This window comes from Rutilus rutilus (assembly GCF_951802725.1).
Source record: "Rutilus rutilus genome assembly, chromosome: 2".
NCBI lineage: Eukaryota > Metazoa > Chordata > Actinopteri > Cypriniformes > Leuciscidae > Rutilus > Rutilus rutilus.
Window position 1 is genome coordinate 24,781,198 of NC_140210.1, and position 15,315 is coordinate 24,796,512.

The window sequence follows — 15,315 nt, forward strand, 5'->3', positions numbered from 1 at the left end:
ATTTACCACGATTTACTATAGTTTACCATGATTTACTATAGTATGCCATGATTTACCATGTTCAAGTATGATTTACTGATTCAAGCATGATTTACCATAGTTTACCATGATTTACCACGATTTACCATAGTTTACCATGATTTACTATAGTATACCAGGATTTACCATGTTCAAGTATGATTTAGACTCTCTACCATCCACATTGGACTCACACCAGTTTGCCTACCGTAGCAATAGGAGCACAGAGGATGCAGTCTCCATGGCACTGCACTCTGTGCTCACACATCTGGACAATAAGAACACTTATGCACGCATGCTGTTTGTTGACTTCAGCTCAGCATTCAACACTGTCATCCCAACTAAGTTAATAGCCAAACTTGGAGACCTGGGCTTCAACACCTCCATGTGCAACTGGATTTTGGACTTCTTGACCAACAGACCCCAGAATGTTCGATCAGGCTCCAACTGCTCCACATCCATCACACTCAACACTGGTGTACCACAGGGCTGTGTGCTAAGCCCGTTCCTCTACTCCCTCTTCACCTCCGACTGCAAGCCTGTGTACGGATCTAATTCCATCGTCAAGTTTGCGGACGACACTACGGTGATTGGTCTCATCAGCAACAACGATGAGACTGCCTATAGGGAGGAGATCAAGCACCTGGCCACATGGTGCACCGAAAATAACCAGCTCCTCAACACCACCAAAACGAAGGAGCTCATCGTGGACTTCAGGAAAGTGTCAAGAGGCACACACGACACCATCTACATCAATGGAATGGCTGTTGAGCGTGTCTCCAGTTTCAAGTTCCTGGGGACCCACATCTCGGCGGACATGACCTGGACAACCAACACCTCCAGCCTGGTCAAGAAGGCTCACCAGCGCCTCTTCTTCCTGAGGACACTGAGGAAGAATCAGCTTTCCTCCACTATCCTGGTGAACTTCTATCGCTGTGCAATAGAAAGCATCCTGACCAACTGTGCTACAGTGTGGTATGGGAGCTGTTCTGTTGCAGAGCGCAAGGCACTGCAGCGGGTGGTGAAAACCGCCCAGCGCATCACTGGGACTCCACTACCTGCCATCGAGCACATCCAGAGGAAACGCTGTCTGCATCGAGCTCGCAGCATCCTTAAGGACTCCTCTCACCCAGCCCACAGACTGTTTTCTCTCCTGCCTTCCGGCAGGCGTTTCAGGTGCCTCCGGACCAGGACCAGCAGACTAAAGAACAGTTTTTTCCCCAGAGCTGTCTCTTTATTAAACTCTAACCCTCATTGATCCCACTCCCCTTATATACTGATTGACTCTCCTCTCCCTCCTCACACCTGCCTCCATTTTGTTATTTGCAATACTATAATGTTCATTTGCACTGCTGACTGTTATTACAGTAACAACTGTTTACATATGCATCTTGCACTACTACCTTGACTGGAATATGCTCATTTGCACTGCCGACTGTTTATTTACAGTACCGACTGTTATATATACATTGCAATATCGTACCTTAACTGTAATATGCAATTACTTTCCACTGCACTCACTCGGATAGCTTCTGTCCAAACTTTATTTGCACAACTTTATTTGCACTACTTTAAATCCATTGTTATACTGCTCATTAGCCTAACTTATACATATATCTATTTGTAAAATTCTGTTTATAGTAATATCCATCTGTATATTATGCTCACATTCTGTTTATAGTAACAGCCATCTGTATATATATTCATAGTACATATCTATCTGTAAAATTATGTTTATAGTAACAGCCATCTGTATATTATATTCAGTACATATCTATCTGTAAACATTCTGTTTATAGTAATAGCCATCTGTATATTATTATATTCAGTACATTTCTAGCTGTAAATTCTGTTCACAGTAAGAGTTATCTGTATATTATATTCATAGGACAATCTATCTGTAAATTTTTGTTTATAATAGTATTCAACTCTATATTTATTCAGTACATATCCATGTTCTGCACTTATGAACCACTGTATATCCTGCACTTGCTGCTATTGCACTTCTGGTTAGACCTAAACTGCATTTCGTTGCCTTGTACCTGTACTTGTGTAATGACAATAAAGTTGAATCTAATCTAATCTAATCTAATTTACTGATTCTAGCATGATTTATCATAGTTTACCATGATTTACCACGATTTACCATAGTTTACCATGATTTATTATAGTATACCATGATTTACCATGTTCAAGTATGATTTACTGATTCTAGCATGATTTATCATAGTTTACCATGATTTACCACGATTTACCATAGTTTACCATGATTTATTATAGTATACCAGGATTTACCATGTTCAAGTATGATTTACTGATTCAAGCATGATTTACCATAGTTTACCATGATTTACCACGATTTACCATAGTTTACCATGATTTACTATAGTATACCAGGATTTACCATGTTCAAGTATGATTTACTGATTCTAGCATGATTTACCATAGTTTACCATGATTTACTATAGTATACCACAATTTACCATGTTCTAGTATAATTTACTGATTCTAGCATGATTTATCATAGTTACCATGATTTACCATGATTTACCATAGTTTACCATGATTTACTATAGTATACCATGATTTACCATGTTCAAGTATGATTTACTGATTCTAGCATGATTTACCATAGTTTACCATGATTTACAACGATTAACCACTAATTACCATAGTTTACCATGATTTACTATAGTATACCATGATTTACCATGTGCAAGTATGATTTACTGATTCAGGCATGATTTACCATAGTTTACCACAATTTACCACGATTTACTATAGTTTACCATGATTTACTATAGTATACCAGGATTTACCATGTTCAATTATAATTTACTGATTCTAGCATGATTTACCATGATTTACCATAGTTTACCATGATTTACTATAGTATACCATGATTTACCATGTTCAAGTATGATTTACTATGATTCTAGCATGATTTATCATAGTTTACCATGATTTACCATAGTTTACCATGATTTACCATAGTTCACCACGATTTACCATAGTTTACCATGATTTACCATGTTCAAGTATGATTTACTGATTCTAGCATGATTTACCATAGTTTACCATGATTTACCATAGTTTACCATTATTTACCACGATTTACCATAGTTTACCATGATTTACTATAGTATACCATGATTTACCATGTTCAAATATGATTTACTGATTCTAGCATGATTTACCATAGTTTACCATGATTTACCACGATTTAACATACTTTACCATGATTTACTATAGTATACCATGATTTACCATGTTCAAGTATGATTTACTGATTCTAGCATGATTTACCATAGTTTACCATGATTTACCACGATTTACCATACTTTACCATGATTTACTATAGTATACCATGATTTACCATGTTCCAGTATGATTTACTGATTCTAGCATGATTTATCATAGTTTACCATGATTTACCATAGTTTACCATGATTTACTATAGTATACCATGATTTACTACGATTTACCATAGTTTACTATGATTTACTATAGTATACCATGATTTACCATGTTTTAGTATGATTTACTATGATTCTAGGATCATTTACCATAGTTTACCATGATTTACTATAGTATACTATGATTTACCATGTTCAAGTATGATTTACTGATTCTAGCATAATTTACCATAGTTTACCATGATTTACTATAGTTTACCATGATTTACCACGATTTAGCATAGTTTACCATGATTTACTATAGTATACCATGATTTACCATGTTCAAGTCTGATTTACTGATTTTAGCATGATTTACCATAGTTTACCATGATTTACTATAGTATACCATGATTTACCATGTTCAAGTATGATTTACTATGATTCTAGCATGATTTACCATAGTTTACCATGATTTACCACGATTTACTATAGTTTACCATGATTTACTATAGTATACCATGATTTACCATGTTCAAGTATGATTTACTGATTCTAGCATGATTTACCATAGTTTACCATGATTTACCATAGTTTACCACGATTTACCATAGTTTACCATGATTTACTATAGTATACCATGATTTACTATAGTATACCATGATATACCATGTTCAATTATGATTTACTGATTCTAGCATGATTTATCATAGTTTACCATGATTTACCATAGTTTACCATGATTTACCATAGTTTACCATGATTTACTATAGTATACCATGATTTACCATGTTCAAGTATGATTTACTATGATTCTAGCATGATTTACCATAGTTTACCATGATTTACCACGATTTACCATAGTGTACTATGATTTACTATAGTATACCATGATTTACCATGTTTTAGTATGATTTACTATGATTCAAGGTTGATTTACCATAGTTTACCATGATTTAGTCAAAAGAGCCAAGTCCCATCTCTATACTATGTTTTGATGCAGAGATATACGTTTTGCTAAACGGTTGCTAGGATACTCTCTTTGGTTGCTATGGAGTTACTTGGCAGCTGCCAATGATGAAATTCCAAAGGCTTCTTGTCAGTATGAATGATATAAACCAACTCCCATGCCTCTGTGACATTCAGAATGGAAGATATCCCTCTTTGGATTTTGGTTGCTAAGGTGCTCGACAATGGTTGCTAGGGAGGGGCTTGGAAGTGTTGAGGTGATTCATGATTGGCTGTTTACTGCCCCGAGTCAAATGAGACCACCCCCATGTTTCTATGACAATTCAGTCTGGAGATATCTCTTTGAACTCTTTCAATGGAAGTCTATGGAACTTGTTGCTAAGGGGCTCTAAATGGTTGCTAGGGCGTGGCTTGATAGCTTCACAATGATCCTGAGAGACTGATTGGTCGTCTGAGTAAAATGAGCCCTCCCCCTTGTCTCTATGACACTGTGATCCAGAGCTACGTTCAATACAAAGTCCCTATGCAATTTACCATAGTAGGAAAAGCATGTGTGTTTCACGGGACGTTCCTTCCCCATAGTAAGTCAATGGGGCAACTTTGGGCATCTCCTGCCCCCCAGGGGTGCAACTTTTACCCCATTGTGAGGTATGTTCTTACAGAGCCTGTCAGCCTCTTCAAATGTGGCAAATCACACATTTCTGCGAAATCCTCGCTCAGAGCTACGTGTGGTCAAAGTTCGTCGCAATGTTAAGTCAATGGGACTTTTTTGGCCGCTTTTTCGCCCCTGGGGCGAACACCGCACCCCCGATCGCTTATAAAAGTCATAGCACACCTCTCCTTAATGAGCCGGTCGATTTGACACCTCATTCATGGCTCTGAGACAAACGGTGCGGGGCGAGTTACGCGCCAAACTTTGTCCAGAATAATAATAATAATAATAATAATAATAATAAGAATAATAAGTATGAGCAATAACAATAGTGATGCCTTGCTTTCAGCAAGCACCACTAATAATAAGAAGAAGAATAATAAGTATGAGCAATAACAATAGTGATGCCTTGCTTTCAGCAAGCACCACTAATAAGTATGAGCAATAACAATAGTGATGCCTTGCTTTCAGCAAGCACCACTAATAATAAGTATGCAAGAGAACACTAATGATGCCTTGCTTTCAGCAAGCACCATTAACTAGAATGTACATTTCCTGAAGAAAATGTGAAATGGTGCTTGCAGTGGCAAAACTCTCCACTCGGTTACTAGGGTGTTGTACATGATTGCATACGAGCCAACAACCATGTCTGTACGATGTTGTGGATCAGAAATAAGGCTTCTATATGTTGCAATATGGTTGCTAGGTGGCTGTAAATGGTTGCTAGGATGTGAATACAAAGTTACCATGGTGAAATTTACAGACTGTTTCCCAACCAAAACAAAAGAGCCAACCCCCATCTCTATATGATGTTCTGATGCAGAGACATGGGTCTTGATAAACGGTTGATAGGGTCCTCTGTTTGGTTGCCAGGGAGTGACTTGGCAGGTGCCAATCATGAAACTCCAAAGGCTGATTGTCAGTATGAATGATTTAAACCAACTCCCATGCCTCTGTGATATTCAGAATGGAAGATATCCCTTTTTGGAATTTGGTTGCTAGGGTACTCTGTTTGGTTGCTAGAGAGTGGCTTGGCAGCTGCCAATCATGAAACTCTAGAGGCTGCTTGTCATTATGAATGATATAAACCAACTCCCATGCCTGTGTGACTTTCAGAATGGAAGATATCCCTCTTTGGATTTTGGTTACTAGGGTACTCTGTTTGGTTGCTATGGAGTTACTTGGCAGCTGCCAATGATGAAATCCCAAAGGCTTCTTGTCAGTATGAATGATATAAACCAACTTCCATGCCTCTGTGACATTCAGAATGTAAGTTATCCCTCTTTGGATTTTGGTTGCTAGGGTACTCTGTTTGGTTGTTATGGAGTTGCTTGACAGCTGCCACTGATGAAACTGCAAAGGCTTCTTGTCATTATGAATGATATAAACCAACTCCCATGCCTATGTGACATTCAGAATGGAAGATATCCCTCTTTGGATTTTGGTTGCTCGGGTACTCTGTTTGGTTGTTATGGAGTTGCTTGACAGCTGCCACTGATGAAACTGCAAAGGCTTCTTGTCATTATGAATGATATAAACCAACTCCCATGCCTATGTGACATTCAGAATGGAAGATATCCCTCTTTGGATTTTGGTTGCTAGGGTACTCTGATTGGTTGCTTGGGAGTGGCTTTGCAGCTGCCAATCATGAAACTCCAAAGGCTTCTTGTCACTATAAATTATATGAACCAACCCCCATCTCTATACAATGCTCTGATACAGAGATATAGGTCTTGCTAATAGTTGCTAGGGTACTCTGTTTGGTTGCTATGGAGTGGCTTGGCAGCTGCCAATCATGAAACTCCAAAGGCTGCTTGTCATTATGAATGATATAAACCAACTCCCATGCCTCTGTGACATTCAGAATGTAATATACCCCTCTTTGGATTTTGGTTGCTAGGGTACTCTGTTTGGTTGCTATGGAGTTGCTTGACAGCTGCCACTGATGAAACTGCAAAGGCTTCTTGTCACTATGAATGATATAAACCAACTCCCGTGCCTATGTGACATTCAGAATGTAAGATACCCCTCTTTGGATTTTGGTTGCTAGGGTACTCTGTTTGGTTGCTATGGAGTTGCTTGACAGCTGCCACTGATGAAACTGCAAAGGCTTCTTGTCACTATGAATGATATAAACCAACTCCCATGCCTATGTGACATTCAGAATGTAAGATATCCTTCTTTGGATTTTGGTTGCTAGGGTACTCTGTTTGGTTGCTATGGAGTTGCTTGACAGCTGCCAATGATGAAACTGCAAAGGCTTCTTGTCACAATGAATGATATAAACCAACTCCCATGCCTATGTGACATTCAGAATGGAAGATATCCCTCTTTGGATTTTTGTTGCTAGGGTACTCTGTTTGGTTGCTATGGAGTTGCTTGGCAGCTGCCAATGATTAAACTACAATGGCTTCTTGTCACTATGGATGAAATAAACAAACTCCCATGCCTCTGTGACATTCAGAATGGAAGATATCCCTCTTTGGATATTGGTTGCTAGGGTACTCTATTTGGTTGCTAGGGAGTGGCTTGGCAGCTGCCAATCATGAAACTCCAAAGGCTTCTTGTCACTATGAATTATATAAACCAACCCCCATCTCTATACGATGCTCTGATACAGAGATATAGGTCTTGCTAAATAGTTGCTAGGGTACTCTGTTTGGTTGCTATGGAGTGGCTTGGCAGCTGCTAATGATGAAACTCCAAAGGCTGCTTTTTCTGTATGAATGATATAAACCAACTCCCATGCCTCTGTCATATTCAGAATAGAAGATATCCCTCTAGGATTTTGGTTGCTAAGGTGCTCTACAATGGTTGCTAGGGAGGGGCTAGGAAGTGTTGAGGTGATTCATGATTGGCCATTTGATGCCCTGAGTGAAATGAGACCACCTTCGTGTTTATATGATCTACTAGAGCGTTTCTAGACGTTTCTAGGGTGTTCAGGATGGTTGCTAAGGTATTTTTGGTAGTTGCTATGGTGTTACTAGGTGGTTGCTAGTTGTCAAAGATGTGGTTACTATGGACTTTTTATAGAGTTATTCAAATCTTTAATAACGAGTGCCTTCAGTACGGCACTCGGCCTGCGGCCTCGTGCCTATGGCCAATTAGGCACAAGCATGGAGCGATATCGCAAGGCCACGAGTGTAATATTGCTTTAAAAAATACAAAAAAATGTACAAATTTATTTTTTTTGGTTTAGGGTGGTTGCTAGGGAGCTCTTAGTGGTTGCTAGGGTGCTGTAACTGGTTGCCAGGGTGTGGCTATGAAGATTTTAGGCCATTACTTATTGGCTGCTTGATAATATAAATCATCTGAGGGAGAGAGAGAGGGAGAGATGCAGGGGTGTCAGGCCCTTTGGAGTCTGTGTGTGTGGAAACGTCGGTTTGGATTCAAATATTTTTAGAACTCCCAATGTAAAGTCAATGGGGACTTTTTTGGCCGCTTTTTCGTCCGCTGTGCGAACATCGTACACCCGATTGCTTAGAAAAGTCATAGCACACCTCTCCTCAATGAGCCGGTCGATTTGACACCTAACTCAGGGGTCTGTGACAAACGGTGCGGGGCGAGTTACGCGCCAAACTTTTGTCCAGAATAATAATAATAAGAAGAACTAGAATGTACATTTCCTGAAGAAAATGTGAAGTGGTGCTTGCAGTGGCAAAATTCGCCACTGGGCAGATGCTAACACAATTAACATGTTGTGATACCATGATATACCACGTTTTAGCATTATTTACCACGATTTACCATGTTTCTAAGATGATTTACTACAATTTACCACATTCCAGCATGATTTACTATGATTAACATGTTGTTAGAATGATGCTAGCAGGATTAGCATGTTGTTAGCATGATTAGCATGTTGGTGGGATGATGCTAGCATGATTAGCATGTTGTTAGCATGCTTTTAACAAGATGCTAGCATGATTAGCATTTTGCTAGCATGTTTTAGCTAGATGCTAACATGATTAGCATGTTGCTAGCATTATGCTAGCTTGATTAGCATGTTGCTAGCATAATGCTAGCATGATTAGCATGTTGCAAGCATGATGCTAGCTTGATTAGCATGATGCTTGCTTGATTAGCATGAAGCTAGCATGATGTTAGCTTGATTAGCATTTTGCTAGCATGATGCTAGCATGATTAGCATGTTGCTAGCATGATTAGCATGTTGCTAGCATTATGCTAGCTTGATTAGTATGATGCTAGTTTGATTAGCATTTTGCTAGCATGATGTTAGCTTTATTAGCATGTTGCTAGCATAATGCTAGCATGATTAGCATTTTGCTAGCATGATGCTAGCTTGATTAGTATGATGCTAGTTTGATTAGCATGTTGCTAGCATGATGCTAGCTTGATTAGCATGTTGCTAGCATGATGCTAGCTTTATTAGCATGTAGCTAGCATGATTAGCATGTAGCTAGCATGTTTTAGCAAGATGATGTTGCCAGGTGGTTGCTAGGGTGTTCTGGGTGGTTGCTAGGGTGTTCTGGGTGGTTGCTATGGTGTTGCTAGGCAGTTGCTAAGGTGTTCTGGGTGGTTGCTAGGCAGTTGCTAGGGTATTCTTGGTGGTTGCTAGGCAGTTGCTAGGGTATGCTTGGTGGTTGCTAGGGCGTTGCTAGGTTGTTGCTAGGGTGTTCTGGGTGGTTGCGATGGGGTTGCTAGGCAGTTGCTATGGTATTCTGGGTGGATGCTAGGGCATTGCTAGGCAGTTGCTAGGGTGTTCTGGGTGGTTGCTAGGCAGTTGCTAGGTGTTCTGGGTGGTTACTAGGCAGTTGCTAGGTGTTCTGGGTGGTTGCTAGGCAGTTGGTAGGGTGTTCTGGGTGGTTGCGAGTGCCTTACAGTATGTACGGCACTCGGCCTGCGGCCTCGTGCCTATGGCCGAATAGGCACAAGCATGGAGTGATTTCGAGTGTAATATTGCTTTAAAAAATAAAAAAATACAAATATATATATTTTTTATGGTATAGGGTGGTTGCTATGGAGCTCTTAGTGGTTGCTAGGGTGCTGAAACTGGTTGCTAGGGTGTGGCTATGAAGATTTTAGGTCATTACTTATTGGTTGCTTGATAATATAAATCCTCTGAGGGAGAGAGAGAGGGAGAGACGCAGGGGTGACAGGCCCTTTGGAGTCTGTGTGTGTGAAAACGTCGGTTGGGATTCAAATGTTTTTAGAACTCCCCATGTTAAGTCAATGGGACTTTTTTGGCCGCTTTTTCGTCCGCTGTGCGAACATCGTACACCCGATCGCTTAGAAAAGTCATAGCACACCTCTCCTCAATGAGCCGGTCGATTTGACACCTCACTCAAGGGTCTGAGATAAACGGTGCGGGGCGCATTACGCGTCAAACTTTGACCAGAATAATAATAATAATAAGAAGAAGAATAATAATAAGTATGAGCAATAACAATAGTGATGCTTTTAAAAAAGCACCACTAACTAGAATGTACATTTCCTGAAGAAAATGTGAAGTGGTGCTTGCAGTGGTAAAACTCGCCACTCGGTTGCTAGGGTGTTGTACATGATTGCATACGAGCCAACAACCATGTCTGTACGATGTTGTGGAGCTAAAATATGGCTTCTATATGTTGCAATAGGGTTGCTAGGTGGCTGTAAACTGTTGCTAGGGTGTGAATACACAGTTACCATGGTGATATATACAGACTGTTTTCCAACCGAAACTAATGAGCCAACCCCCATCTCTATACAATATTCTGATGCAGAGATGTAGGTCTTGTAAAATGGTTGCTAGGGTACTCTATTTGGTTGCTATGGAGTTGCTAGGCAGCTGCCAATGATGAAACTCCAAAGGCTTCTTGTCAGTATGAATGATATAAACCAACTCCCATCTCTATACGATGTTCTGATGCAGAGATATAGATCTTGCTAAACGGTTGCTAGGGTACTCTGTTTGGTTGCTAGGGAGTGGCTTGGCAGCTGCCAATGATGAAACTGCAAAGGCTCCTTGTCATTATAAATGATATAAACCAACTTCAATGCCTCTGTGACATTCAGAATGGAAGATATCCCTCTTTGTATTTTGGTTGCTAGGGTACTCTGTTTGGTTGCTAGGGAGTGGCTTGGCAGCTGCAAATCATGAAACTCCAAAGGCTGCTTGTCAGTATGAATGATATAAACTACCTCCCATCTCTATACGATGTTCTGATACAGAGATATTCGTTTTGCTAAACGGTTGCTAGGGTACTCTGTTTGGTTGCTAGGGAGTGGCTTGGCAGTTGCCAATGATACAACTGCAAAGGCTTCTTGTCACTATGAATGATATAAACCAACTCCCATTTCTCTGTGACATTCAGAATGGCAGATATACCTCTTTGGATTTTGGTTGCTAGGGTACTCTGTTTTGTTGCTATGGAGTGGCTTGGCAGATGCCAATGATGAAACTGCAAAGGCTTCTTGTCACTATGAATGATATAAACCAACTCCCATGCCTCTGTGACATTCAGAATGGAAGATATCCCTCTTTGGATTTTGGTTGCTAAGGTGTTCGACAATGGTTGCTATGGAGGGGCTAGGAAGTGTTGAGGTGATTCATGATTGGCTGTTTGCTGGCCCAAGTCAAATGAGACCACCCCCATGTTTCTATGACAATTCAGTCCGGAGATATCCCTTTGATATCTTTCAATGGAAGTCTATGGGACTTGTTGCTAAGGTGCTCTAAATGGTTGCTAGGGCGTGGCTTGATAGCTTTACAATGATCCTGAGAGACTGATTGGTCGTCTGAGTAAAATGAGCCCGCCCCCTTGTCTCTATGACACTGTGATGCAGAGCTATCTTCAATACAAAATCCCTATGCAATTTACCATAGTAGGAAAAGCATGTGTGTTTCACGGGGCGTTCCTTCCCCATAGTAAGTCAATGGGGCAACTTTGGGACGCTCCTGCCCCCCAGGGGTGCAACTTTTACCCCATTGTGAGGTATGTTCCTACAGAGCCTGTCAGCCTCTTCAAATGTGGCAAATTACATGTTTCTGCGAAATCCTCGCTCAGAGCTATGAGTGCTCAAAGTTCGTTGCAATGTTAAGTCTATGGGACTTTTTTGGCCGCTTTTTCGCCCCTGGGGCGAACACCGCACCCCCGATCGCTTATAAAAGTCATAGCACACCTCTCCTTAATGAGCCGGTCGATTTGACACCTCATTCATGGCTCTGAGACAAACGGTGCGGGGCGAGTTACGCGCCAAACTTTGTCCAGAATAATAATAATAATAACTAGAATGTACATTTCCTGAAGAAAATGTGAAGTGGTGCTTGCAGTGGCAAAATTCGGCACGGTTGCTAGGGTTTTACTAGGTGGTTGCTATGGTGTTCTGGGAGGTTTCCAAGGTATTCTGGGTGGTTGCTAGGGCGTTGCTAAGTGGTTGCTAGGGTATTCAGTGTGGTTGCTAGGCAGTTGCTAAGGTGTTTACCATAGTTTACCATGATTTACCACGATTTACTATAGTTTACCATGATTTACTATAGTATGCCATGATTTACCATGTTCAAGTATGATTTACTGATTCAAGCATGATTTACCATAGTTTACCATGATTTACCACGATTTACCATAGTTTACCATAATTTACTATAGTATACCAGGATTTACCATGTTCAAGTATGATTTACTGATTCTAGCATGATTTATCATAGTTTACCATGATTTACCACGATTTACCATAGTTTACCATGATTTATTATAGTATACCATGATTTACCATGTTCAAGTATGATTTACTGATTCTAGCATGATTTACCATAGTTTACCATGATTTACTATAGTATACCACAATTTACCATGTTCTAGTATAATTTACTGATTCTAGCATGATTTATCATAGTTACCATGATTTACCATGATTTACCATAGTTTACCATGATTTACTATAGTATACCATGATTTACCATGTTCAAGTATGATTTACTGATTCTAGCATGATTTACCATAGTTTACCATGATTTACAACGATTTACCACTAATTACCATAGTTTACCATGATTTACTATAGTATACCATGATTTACCATGTGCAAGTATGATTTACTGATTCAGGCATGATTTACCATAGTTTACCACAATTTACCACGATTTACTATAGTTTACCATGATTTACTATAGTATACCACGATTTACCATGTTCAATTATAATTTACTGATTCTAGCATGATTTACCATGATTTACCATAGTTTACCATGATTTACTATAGTATACCATGATTTACCATGTTCAAGTATGATTTACTGATTCTAGCATGATTTACCATAGTTTACCATGATTTACCACGATTTACCATACTTTACCATGATTTACTATAGTATACCATGATTTACCATGTTCCAGTATGATTTACTGATTCTAGCATGATTTATCATAGTTTACCATGATTTACCATAGTTTACCATGATTTACTATAGTATACCATGATTTACCACGATTTACCATAGTTTACTATGATTTACTATAGTATACCATGATTTACCATGTTTTAGTATGATTTACTATGATTCTAGGATCATTTACCATAGTTTACCATGATTTACTATAGTATACTATGATTTACCGTGTTCAAGTATGATTTACTGATTCTAGCATAATTTACCATAGTTTACCATGATTTACTATAGTTTACCATGATTTACCACGATTTAGCATAGTTTACCATGATTTACTATAGTATACCATGATTTACCATGTTCAAGTCTGATTTACTGATTTTAGCATGATTTACCATAGTTTACCATGATTTACTATAGTATACCATGATTTACCATGTTCAAGTATGATTTACTATGATTCTAGCATGATTTACCATAGTTTACCATGATTTACCACGATTTACTATAGTTTACCATGATTTACTATAGTATACCATGATTTACCATGTTCAAGTATGATTTACTGATTCTAGCATGATTTACCATAGTTTACCATGATTTACCATAGTTTACCACGATTTACCACGATTTACCATAGTTTACCATGATTTACTATAGTATACCATGATTTACTATAGTATACCATGATATACCATGTTCAATTATGATTTACTGATTCTAGCATGATTTATCATAGTTTACCATGATTTACCATAGTTTACCATGATTTAGCATAGTTTACCATGATTTACTATAGTATACCATGATTTACCATGTTCAAGTATGATTTACTATGATTCTAACATGATTTACCATAGTTTACCATGATTTACCACGATTTACCATAGTGTACTATGATTTACTATAGTATACCATGATTTACCATGTTTTAGTATGATTTACTATGATTCAAGGTTGATTTACCATAGTTTACCATGATTTAGTCAAAAGAGCCAAGTCCCATCTCTATACTATGTTTTGATGCAGAGGTATACATTTTGCTAAACGGTTGCTAGGATACTCTCTTTGGTTGCTATGGAGTTACTTGTCAGCTGCCAATGATGAAATTCCAAAGGCTTCTTGTCAGTATGAATGATATAAACCAACTCCCATGCCTCTGTGACATTCAGAATGGAAGATATCCCTCTTTGGATTTTGGTTGCTAAGGTGCTCGACAATGGTTGCTAGGGAGGGGCTTGGAAGTGTTGAGGTGATTCATGATTGGCTGTTTACTGCCCCGAGTCAAATGAGACCACCCCCATGTTTCTATGACAATTCAGTCTGGAGATATCTCTTTGAACTCTTTCAATGGAAGTCTATGGAACTTGTTGCTAAGGGGCTCTAAATGGTTGCTAGGGCGTGGCTTGATAGCTTCACAATGATCATGAGAGACTGATTGGTCGTCTGAGTAAAATGAGCCCTCCCCCTTGTCTCTATGACACTGTGATCCAGAGCTACGTTCAATACAAAGTCCCTATGCAATTTACCATAGTAGGAAAAGCATGTGTGTTTCACGGGACGTTCCTTCCCCATAGTAAGTCAATGGGGCAACTTTGGGCATCTCCTGCCCCCCAGGGGTGCAACTTTTACCCCATTGTGAGGTATGTTCTTACAGAGCCTGTCAGCCTCTTCAAATGTGGCAAATCACACATTTCTGCGAAATCCTCGCTCAGAGCTACGTGTGGTCAAAGTTCGTCGCAATGTTAAGTCAATGGGACTTTTTTGGCCGCTTTTTCGCCCCTGGGGCGAACACCGCACCCCCGATCGCTTGTAAAAGTCATAGCACACCTCTCCTTAATGAGCCGGTCGATTTGACACCTCATTCATGGCTCTGAGACAAACGGTGCGGGGCGAGTTACGCGCCAAACTTTGTCCAGAATAATAATAAGAATAATAATAATAACTAGAAT